An 11,477-nucleotide genomic window follows, 5' to 3' on the forward strand; every position below is an offset into this window, starting at 1 on the left:
ACGAACACCCGGCTGAGGCTGAGGAGCCACCACCTGCTCCGGCAGAGGAGCCAGAGGAGCTACCTGTTCCGGATTATTAGCAGAATAATTTATATAGGTCAAAAACTGACATATACATGCCTCAATAAATGTAATCTAGCTATACAGCTACGGATCCAGGATTTCATACTTGGGTGTTCAAAAATTTATATTGCAAACTAAAACCACAACAATATTTTTCAAATGGAGGGAGTAATATCTAAAATTTACATGTGAAAATATTCTTAGTCCATCATAATGACAGTACTGACATGAATGACAGAAAATGAAGATTATTTGCTTCATGACCATACAATATGACATTTTCATAAACAAGGCATGGTGTTGTTATCCTTAAGTTGCAGAAAATATTTTCACAATCACCTACGTAGGCAATTCAATTCCAAGATCAAGCTACGTATTTGTATTAGCACAGTCACCAAACCTAGGTGGCTTTATTATCAGAATAATTTATCTACATCAAAATATTGCCTATACAGGGCTCAACACATGTAACCTAGCTAGTTACCTAACAAATCTACAGAATATTGATATGGAGTCCATCGATCAAAGATAAAAAGAAACCCCGGCCTTCCCCAAAAATAGAGAAAAGGACTGACCAGAGCACACATAGGATTTTACAAAAAACTAAAGGAGATAGATGACTAATGTCGTCTTTGTTGACGTCGCCAGCGACCACAGGCTCGGGCACCGGAGGCGTCACCCGCGGTAGAGGAGACACCTGCTCTGTCTGAGGAACCAGAGCAGCTACCGGGGCCCACATAAATGGCTGTGCAAGGACAGTTTCATGCCGGTCAAGTACCTTATATAAGAAATTTCGGCCAAAAAAAATTCGGGTGCAGTACTGTACGTCTGTACCGGTGCTGCTGCTATCAAAATTTGGCATCAACACATTTTGGATGCACGAGAACCATGAGATCCGAGTGGTTCGTAGATCTTAAATAAAGATAACCTATACAATGAGGAGCCGACCCCCACACCCATGCACCCATGTGGATCCGCCCTGAAACCTAACGGATCTAACAAATCTAGCTTGACACCTATGATTGACCAGAGCACACCTAGGATTCTACAAAAAAATAAAGGAGATAGATGACTAACGTCTTCTTTGTTGACATCGCCGATGACCACATGCTCGGGCACAGGAGGCTTCACCTGCTCCGTCTGAGGAGCCAGAGCAGCTACCTGGTCCCACATAAATAACAGAATATTTTATATAGATCAAAAAATGTCATATACATGCCTAAACTAATGCAACCTAGCAACACAGCTTCAGATCCAGGATTTCAAAGTTGGGTGTTCAAAAATTAATATTGCAAACCAAAACCACAACAATATATTTCAAATGGCTGAGATCAAGTTGTCTTTTGAGTCCAGAAGGCATTCTTCTGCCTCTGCTTCTATTACTCAAGAAATTAAAGAGTTAGGAGTACGTAATAGCTAAAATGTTCATGTGATAATATTTTTTTTTCATCATACTGGCAGTACAGACATGAATGACAGAAAATGAAGATTATTTAGTATGACATTTTCATAAACAAGGCATGGTGTTGTTATCCTTTACTTGCAGAAAATATTATGATGAAAATAAGCAACCAAATAATATATTTCAAATAGGGATGATAACAAGTCAATAATATTACAGCCTATGGTAATTGGACTCCAGGAATCAAGCAATTGGTGTAGAGCAAATTGAACGACAAAAAATGTGTTTGCTGGATTAAGCGTAAGAGGCTAGTTTTATACAAATTGACATGAAGTTTAGTGCATAAACTACACCACTTTTAGTACATTTAAAATAAAATAACCATATATAAGAAATTTGGGGCAAATAATTTCGGGTGGTTGGTAGATCTATCTTAAAATTTGGCATCAACACATTTTGGATGCACGAGAGCCATGGATCGGAGTGGTTGGTAGATCTTAAAAACAAGATAACCTATGCAATGAGGAGCCGACCCCCACACCCATGCACCCATGTGGACCAAACCTACCTGATCTAACGAATCTAGGTACGGATTTCATAGATGGAAGAAAAGCAGAAACCCTAGCCATGCCCAAAAATAGATAAGGGACTGAACAAGGAAACTTAGGATATTTCCTAAAATAGGACTGACCTCTTCTTCGTCGTCGTCGCCGTCGACGTTGACCACGGGCTGCGGCAGAGGAGGCAGATGGCGTGGCAGAGGAGTCACCTGCTCCGGCGTAGGTGACACCTGCACCGGAGCCTGGACGTGGTCGACGACGTCACGGCCGCCCTGCTGCCGGCTAGACCCCTCGCCGGCGGGGAGGGGTTTCTCCATGTGTAGCTTGGCATGGTGCTTAGATGCTTCGTGCGCCATGGCGTCGGCCCTCCCTCCCATGGTGCGCTTGGGCATCTCGACGGCGGAGGTGCAGCGGCGGGAAGGGAGCAGTGGCGGGGTGGGCAGGCGAGTGGTGAGGCGTGGGAGGAGGAAACCCTCGAATTTGTAGATGGGGAAGAGGACGGGAAGAGGGTGGCGGCGATGTGATAAATGCTAATGGGGAAGCGGAGCGTGCTATGGGGAAGCGGAGCCACCGTTTAGTCGTGGGCAGTCAAAAGGAGTTGTTGCCACGTTCACACCTCCCCGTGCATTGTTCACACCAACACGTCTTGCCACGTCAAAACATAACTTCTCACTTCTCACTAAAATGAATAGCCCGGTCATGCACAACCATGATTTAGGAGTAATGCAACTTCCCTTCAAAAAATTGTGTAATGCAACTGCTCCCTCATTACACAGAACAAAGTCATACAGTGGGACAACTGAATTTGTAGGCTTGTTTCATCTGCACGTGTCATGTTTTATATTTGTCCTAAAATATGTTGTAAAACTTTACAAACAATGGAATGGAAAATGGATGTGACAAAACTTCGTCAGCAACCGCGCGGATTCGTCTGCCATATATCCGATGTCCGGTACCAAGGAGGGGAATGTTGATCCACGCGATGCCATGTGTTTCGTCTGGACCCATATCATGCACCCCGAGCCAACCGGGCCAAAACATGCGCCGCTAGCCTTCTCGATCCAAACAACAAGCTAGTGTCCACCATGCGCAGAGATGCTCATGCGGACAGGTTTGCTAGCACTAGTGAATGACGTCGGATCTCGGTGTGCAATATGTGAAGCCGCGTGTCTCTTTGGCGTGCCTGGCATACCGAAGGGACTCGTCGAAGGTCCAACGAACCGCGGTGGGGTCAATGCTGGATGTATGGTGTGGGTCAACCTAGCTAATGGTGCATGGTTTGAGTTTAGGTGGCTAGGTTTGCATGGCTGGGGGGCTAGATGGCTAATGAGTGCGCATGCGTCATCTGTACATTGTCAAGGTTGAATGGTGGTTGTCTACGTGGCCATGCGTGCATGCATGGTGTGGGTCCAGTTTGCGTTCGGCGCATGGGATGTGCCTTGGTGTGTAGGGCCCAAAACTTGCGACACAGAGTTCTGAAGCAGATGAAGGGGCGGGCCCCGGTCTTCGTCCACAAGCAGGACTTGTTCCCTCTCGATGGCTAGCTCCGGGATGCGTTTTGGTCTCGTTTACACACAACCTATGTGAAGGCTTATGCGTGCCGCTCTCGTTGTTCGACCACACCCACACCGGAAAAGGTCCCAAGAAATTTGGATCCCTCATGAATTTTCACGGATTATAGCAGCGGCAGACGAGACCCGGCACTTTTTTCCCTTAACAATGGCTCTGAGGCGGCCCTGCCCATTGGTCGCACATGGCACATATATGGACCAGAGCTTAGCATGGAACTGTCACCCCCAATCCGTGCTGTGATTTCATGTGGCCACGGTATAGATCCTGAATTTCCGAGGATACTGCCCTAGAAATGCGGCAAATGTCCCGAATATGGCAAGCACGGGCTCCGAGAAAGGCCGAGACCTTGCATGCGCTTTTGGGTTGTTCTCCGTTGACCCAAGAGAGAGCATCGACGAAAATGGAGGAACGGGCCCGCATTCATTGCGCAAACCGGACACGTTACCTCAAGGTAGCTAGATCCAAACCATGCACCCCCGCCGTCTAGACCCACGTGGTGCACCACTTAGACACTAGACCCACATCACTTACGCCGGCCCCCAAGCCAACCATTCCCCGTGTAGAATCATATGCCGCACCCCGCAAAATAGCTTAGCACAAGACTTCCACCCCGATTTCCACAACATGCACCACTACACGTAAGTGTCCAAAAAATGGACTATCACATTATCAACATTTTTTTGCCAAAAGAAGTAAGTTGTTTTTAAATTTCTTGAAAATAGCAAGGTTTATGTTAAATTATAATTTCATTAGTTACACATTATAACGTGCATTTGTTGTCCCTCAAAAAGGGGTGCATTCCTTTTTGTAAACCCACAAAATTACTTCCTTTCCCTCAAAAAAACGAATCCTTCTTCACCCTCTCACGATCACGTTCACGGTGGCCTCGCCCTATCTAGGAGTGGTCGTTCCAATCTCCCCACGGGGGACAACTTCCACGCACTATCTATCTTGGTTGGTTGCAACCATCTCGCCATCACGGTTTTTTATGGGAAAATCACATTATTTTGTTTTTCCTTCCAAAGATATGTGGCGAAAAAACATGGAAAAAAATTGTAGAAGGCATGGTGGGATACGTGCACATGTTGTCTTTTTGTACTACAAGTGCACTTGTTGGCAAGTTGCATGTGCACGTGTCATGTTTCATATTTTTATTGAAAATTATGTTGTACACCTTTACATAGACGCTTGAATTATTGTTTTCGTATGTTAATAATTCCTAAATATTGAAATTCAGCATGCATATAACACATGGTTTCCAAGCTTCGCCAGCGGCCGCTTGGATTCGTCTAGTATATACCTGCTGTCTGGTATTGGGCAGGGGAATGTGGATCCATGTGATGCCATGCGTTTCATCTGGACCCATGTCATGCACCCCCAACCAATCGGGCCGACATCATGTGCCGCTAGGCTTCTCGATCCTAACCATGCGCTAGTGTCCATCATTTTGGCTGGCACTAGTGAATGACGTCGTATCTCGGTGTGCAATATGTGTAGTCGCGTGTTGCTTTGACATACCTGAAATGCCGAGGGAAGGGACTCGTGTCGGAGGTCCAACGAACCGAGGAGGGGTCAATAATGGATGGATGGTGTGGGTGAACCTGGCAAACGGTTCACGGTTTGAGTGAAGCTGGCTAGGTGTGCATGGCTGGGTGCTAGATGGCTAATGAGTGCGCATGCATCTTGTGTACATTGTCAAGGTTCACCGGTGAGTGTCTACTTGGCCACGCGTGCATGCACGGTGTGGGTCCAGTTGGTGTGCGGCGCACGGGACGAGCCTTGGTTGCTAGGGTCCACATCTTGCGGCACGGAGGTCTGAAGTAGATGAAGGGGCAGGCCCCGCACACCGTTCATAGGCCAGACTCATTTCCTCTCAATGGACAATGGCTCCGAGGCGGCCCTTCTCTTTGGTGGCACATGGCCCATATATATGGACCAAAGAGCTTAGCATGTGATTGTTACCCCATTCCCTGCTATGATTTCATGTGGCCGCAGTATAGATCGTGAATTCCCGATGATACTACCCTAGAAATGCGGCAATGTCCCGAATATGGCACGCGGGACCCAAGAAAGGCCGGGACCTAGCATGCGCGTTTGGATTGTTCTCCGTTGACCCGAGAGAAAGCACCGATGAAAACGGAGGAACGGGCCCGCACTCAGTGCGCAAACCGGATGCGTTACCTCAAGGTAGCTAGATCCAAACCATGCACCCCGCCGTCTAGATTCACGTGGCGCACCACTTACAGTAGACCCACACCACTTACACCGGCCCCCAAGCCCAAGCATTCCCCCCGGGTAGACTCATATGTCGCACACCACAAAATAGAATTAGCACAAGACTTCCACCCCGATTCACCAGGTTACTACCTTGTGCACCCCTAGCCAGCATGATACACTGCATGCACCTAGAGCCACCTGGGCCCACAGCATGCACCACTACACGTACGTGTCCACAAAACGAACTAACCCATAATCAACTTTTTTTTGCCAAAACAATTTAGTTATTTTTATAATGGCTTGAAAATAGCAAGGTTTCTGTTAAATAATAATTTCCTTAATTACATAAGGTCCATTTTGTAACCACACAAAATTCCTACCTTCCTTGAAAAAAGATTTCTTCTCTCACGATCACGATGGCCTCACCCTATAATCTAGGAGTCGATCCAATCTCCCCACGGGGGCCAAGTTGCACGCAGTAGATATTTTTGGTTGGTTGCAAATTTCTCTCCAAAACGGTTTATTATGAGAAAATCACCTTATATTTTTTTACTTCCAAAGACATGTGGCGACAAAAGCATGGAACAAAATCGTAGGAGGCACGGTTGGATACGTGCACATGCTGTCTTTTTCTACTACAACTGGACCTGTTGGCAAATTGCATGTGCACGTGTCATGTTTCAATTTATCTTGAAAATTATGTTGTACACATTTACATAGGCGATCGAATTGTTGTTTTCATATGTTAATAATCCCTACATATTGACCACGTGACACATGTGGTAAGCAATCCAAACAATTCAAAAAAAATCCCTAAATATTGAATTTAAGCATGCTCCTAGAAATTATCAGTCATAGAACCAACATCTCTTTCATAGTAGATTAAGGTACTTCCACATTAAATCTAATACAATAAATTCAAAGGATCAACTTAATACATTAAAGCACATAGGGATGTAGGCCCAGGAATCCAACGAGTAGAGAGAAAAGGAGGAACAAAAAGCTGGAAGAAGAAGGATCAGCCAGCAGCAGCGCCATCAGCCTCCTAGCCTCACAACTCAGGTCTCCAGCCTTGTGAACTCCAGTTTTTTTTCGAAACAAACACGAATGGCAAAGTTGCTGTTACAGGTTAGGACTTAGTGAAAATTACAGTTATGTTGAAACAGTTATAATGACAAACAGTACAATGACTATAACAAGCAAACAAAAACGCGAAGAGCTCACATGTGCAAGTTCTAGTTTTAACATTCAACAATTATATAATATGTTGCTCTCTAGTAGAATATTAATGATCAGAACAATAATGTCAAGGCAACAAAAGATGGCAATGAAAGTATTGACACATAATGCAATACAATTTTAGTGGAAGACATGGCCATAGGACAGGTTATATTGTCGGACGAACTTCATAAGACAAGGAATTGCGATAGTTTTATACAGAAAGGGTGCTTTGAGTGTGTGGGGGCGTGGGGGGTGAGTCAGTGGTATGGGGCTCTCGGAAGTCATGACCAGTGGCGGCCAGGGGCCTGCTAAGTCTACATAGGCAATGACTGGCTAGCACTTTGTATCGGCCATGTCTAAGGTGATTGGCGTTGACCCGGCGATCACCTATTGTGGTGGACTCTGGGGGGGTTGGGCTAGTCACTCTCCGTATGAGTCAGTGGCTTACTTTGAATTAGGGGGGTTTCTACAGAATATAGTTTCACGTGATACATCCGAGAAATTGGGCGCAAAGTTTTTTAGCTGACAGATTAGTGTCAGTACGAGGTTGGAAGGCAATAAATAATATGGAGGTGGCTTGTCATGGATTAATTGTCAACTCAGTTGAGTACCAATCATGTAGAACAAGGAGCATCCTCATGAGCATCTTTATAAGAGCTGAGTAGCTTACCAAGATAAAAGTGATGCTAATGTAAGTCCCAAAAAAAGGTAATACCAAAAATAAATATAGTAAAACGTATCATAGTTAGAATATAATAGAAGACAGCTACAATGTATTTGGATTTATCGGCAGATAGGATAGGCTATTAACTGGTAACATCAAGAATCACACTCACATACAACCAGACTATATATTCAGCGGATATCATTATAAACTCTGTAGCTCCTAGATTGATATTCCATTATCCACACCAACTGTAGCACTGAGAGAGATGTAGAGAGGATTGTTAGGTGAGGTGGGAGAAGCCAGGCTCTAAGCTACTTAAAAATTAGACTCTTGGCCTAAGGTATCCATACGGAACTTGTCTACAGTAAAATAGTTTTCGCACACGAGAGCTCCACTACTCACCAATCACAATGGACTACTCGCACCTTCTCGAAGGCGAGCCTTGGCTATGATTGTCCCGGGAGGTGCCCGAGCTGGAAAGCGTGTCATCCGTCACACGAGAACGGACGAGGGCTACTGATTTGATCGCATCCACTGTCTCCTCCTCTTCGCTTCTGAGTTCTCCGACTCGGTTGGGAGGCTCCACAATCTTCACGGCACCATAGTGCCGTGGTTCCTGATTCTAGTTGGATGCTTACTGGATTCTGAGCGCCTCACTGGGCCACGAGCTGGACGAAATTGGCCGCAGCTCTCCATCAATACGCTCAATAAGATGTGATCTTGGATGTCTCTCTCTGATGTCGTTATCCTGGAGTGAGCTATCCATTAATTGTCTCATGAAGTTAAAATAATAGTAGTCTTACGCGGACGCGGCTATTCGACTTGAATAGTTTCTCATACCCTGCAGGGGTGATACTTCGTTCACAACTCGTTTCCATCCATATGTGCGGGGCAGCGGCTTGAAGCACAAGTCCTCTGTTTATATCCTTCTTCCGCATCATGTGGATTGTCTCATGTCCTTCCAGTCAATGTGGCTCCTTCGAACGTCGCCACGTGTCAACGCCATTATTAGTTGATTCAAACCGAAGAGACGTGGATCTCCATCACAACACTGGGCCATGCGTTTGTACTAGTGACGCTTCAGCGCACGCCGGCCGATGCTCACGAAGTCGTGCGTTCTCGCCGCCGGCTGGATCTGCTCCCTCTCATCTAGACCTCAGGTTAGTTGCCTCTGGATGGAAGTAAGGTGCCGCCGTGGGTTGTGGAGGGATTTAGCCGTGTGAGTGCCAAGTTCGCTCATTCCAGGCTTGCGAGGTCAGGCAGGTAGAGACGATAGGGGGGAAGTACGAGCTTGTCAAAGGTTGTGAAATTTGGCAAGTCATGCGGTCGTGCGTGGGGGAAGGCGATGGCCCGCGGGCCGGAGGCATCGGCTAGTCCAACTCAACGGCCCCAAACGATGTGTACAGGGTCCCGCAACACCAACGGGTGACTCCCCGATACACCGTGCCACGGTGTATCTACCGCAACATAGCCCACCCCTAGGGTCAGCGCTACGCACGGCCGCAACACGTGTCCTACAAACACCAGAAACTAGTTGCAACTCCTGGACAGAGGCGAGAGGGGTCAGTAAGTCGAGCGGGGTCATATTTCAGGGCCCAATGTGTGGTAGTAGCTGAATCTTAAATCACGCATACAGATCTCAGTGCTTAGGGACGGCCTCAATGAAACAACCCACCATGTACTCCTACATGGCCTCTCATCGATACCTTTACCAAAACATGTTCAACATCCCTCACATTACGGCATAAGCATTTCACTCTAGCCCATCCCCAGATGAACCAGACCTGACACAACTCTAAGCATAGCAGGCATAGCAAGGTAAGAATCACATACATGGCTCAATCAACTCCTACACATGCTAGTGGGTTTCATCTAGTTACTGTGGCAATGACAGGTCATGCAGAGGATAAGGTTTCAACTACCGTAGCACACAGCAGTTTGAATCGCGTTGTCTTAATGCAGTAAACAAGAGCAGAAGCGAGAACATGGGTTTGTATCGGAATGATCAATGGTTGCTTGCCTGATGGAGTGGTAGTGGGATACTGCCCTTCAGTTGGATACTCGTGGATATCCTCGGAGGCAGAACCTACCACGAAGAACACATCGTAATACAATCAACACATGACGATATGCAACAATATGATGCATGCTATGACATGGCAATATGAATGTGTCTTGGCCTAATGCAAGTTATTAGAAAGGAATGAACTCATTTGAATCAAAGATTCAAATATAGCATTAAACATGGCCTTAATAGTGCTTTTCCTTATTCTGCCTAAACAGCAAGGTAACTTGTTTTGTCATGCCATCATGAAACCATTACAGTTGGATAGATTGAATTTTTCTGATAATTTTTCATATATAAATCTCATTTGGAGCTATGGTTGATTTTCTATGAATTGATTTAGAAGTTTTGACTATTTTCTGGAATTTTCTAAATAAGAATAAATCCTAGAAAATGATTATGCGTCAGCATGTGTCAGCTCATGCTGTCAGCCAGGTCAGGCGCCAGCCAGGTCAAACCTACTGGTGGGCCCCTTCTGTACAGCACTCTCAGCTCTAATTGAACAGGATTAGATTAACACTATTCTGCTTATGTGGATGAGAGGGGCGGCGCGTGATTGTTTTCTTCCTATGACTTTTTTTTGAGACATTATTTTCCTATGACTAAAATGCCAGAGATTAAAAGGTTCCAAAAAAGCCCAACCACTGTAAAACTTTGTATAATAAATATAGATAATTCGGGCCAACCAAAGCCCACAACATGAATTAATAGTACAGCTTACAACTTAAATAACACCAAGTCAAATATAGATAGATACAGATTTTTTAGCTAAAAAGATAGGATAGATAGATAGATGGCCGCCGCTTCTCCACCAGGCTCCTCCTTGCTCCTCCTCCGGGCGCCCTTCACTGCTCCTCCGCAGTGTTGTTGATGGGGTATGGCAGAGTGTGCATGCGCTCGTCGGTGGGGAAGACGTTGTCGTAGTCCGTGAAGTGTTATGGGTGGTGAAAGCTATGAACTCGCAGCCACACCAGAACACAGCGGCCGAGGAGGCTAGAACTGTTGGAAATATCGCCCTAGAGGCATGATCAATAAGACTTTACAGTTATGTAGGTGGTTGATTTCTCTCTCTTATGATGTCGTTTATTATCCATGCTAGACTTGTATTGATAGGAAATTCAGATACATGTGTGGATACCCTAGACACACACCCACCAGCGTCGGGTTTCCTAAGTAAGCCTGTCTAGGTCTATGACTCTAGCTCTGGTCCGCATGCAAGTTAGATGGTTGAGCCGTTTCTCTGGAACATGGACCGGCATTGGCCTCTCGTGAGGACGGGCGGGGCTTCGGCGTGTCTTAGGTCTCGTATAACGGGATCAACATCACTTCTGAGAATGGGTGACCAAATCGACGCGCGGAGACCTGTGGTAGTGGACAAGACCTAATCTAACAGGCCTAGGTGACCAAGATCATGTTGATTCATATGCTACAAGCTTTTCTTAATGTCAGAGTAGCTCTACTTTCCTTAGACATAGATTGTGCAACTCCTGGATACCGTTAGGAGTGCTTTGGGTGTACCAAACGTACAAGTAACTGGGTGACTATAAAGGTGCACTACAGGGGTATCTTCTGAGAAAGTGTCTAGTTGGGGTTAGGTCACGAAGTGCGAGAGCGTGGGAAGTTTGTTCTCCGTGTCTGGGACATTGGACGAAGGTATTTGTCACTCCGTGGAAACGGAGAGGTATCTCTGGGCCCACTCGGTAGGACATC

The sequence above is a fragment of the Triticum urartu genome, chromosome 3 (assembly GCF_003073215.2).
Source record: "Triticum urartu cultivar G1812 chromosome 3, Tu2.1, whole genome shotgun sequence".
In the NCBI taxonomy this organism is placed as follows: domain Eukaryota; kingdom Viridiplantae; phylum Streptophyta; class Magnoliopsida; order Poales; family Poaceae; genus Triticum; species Triticum urartu.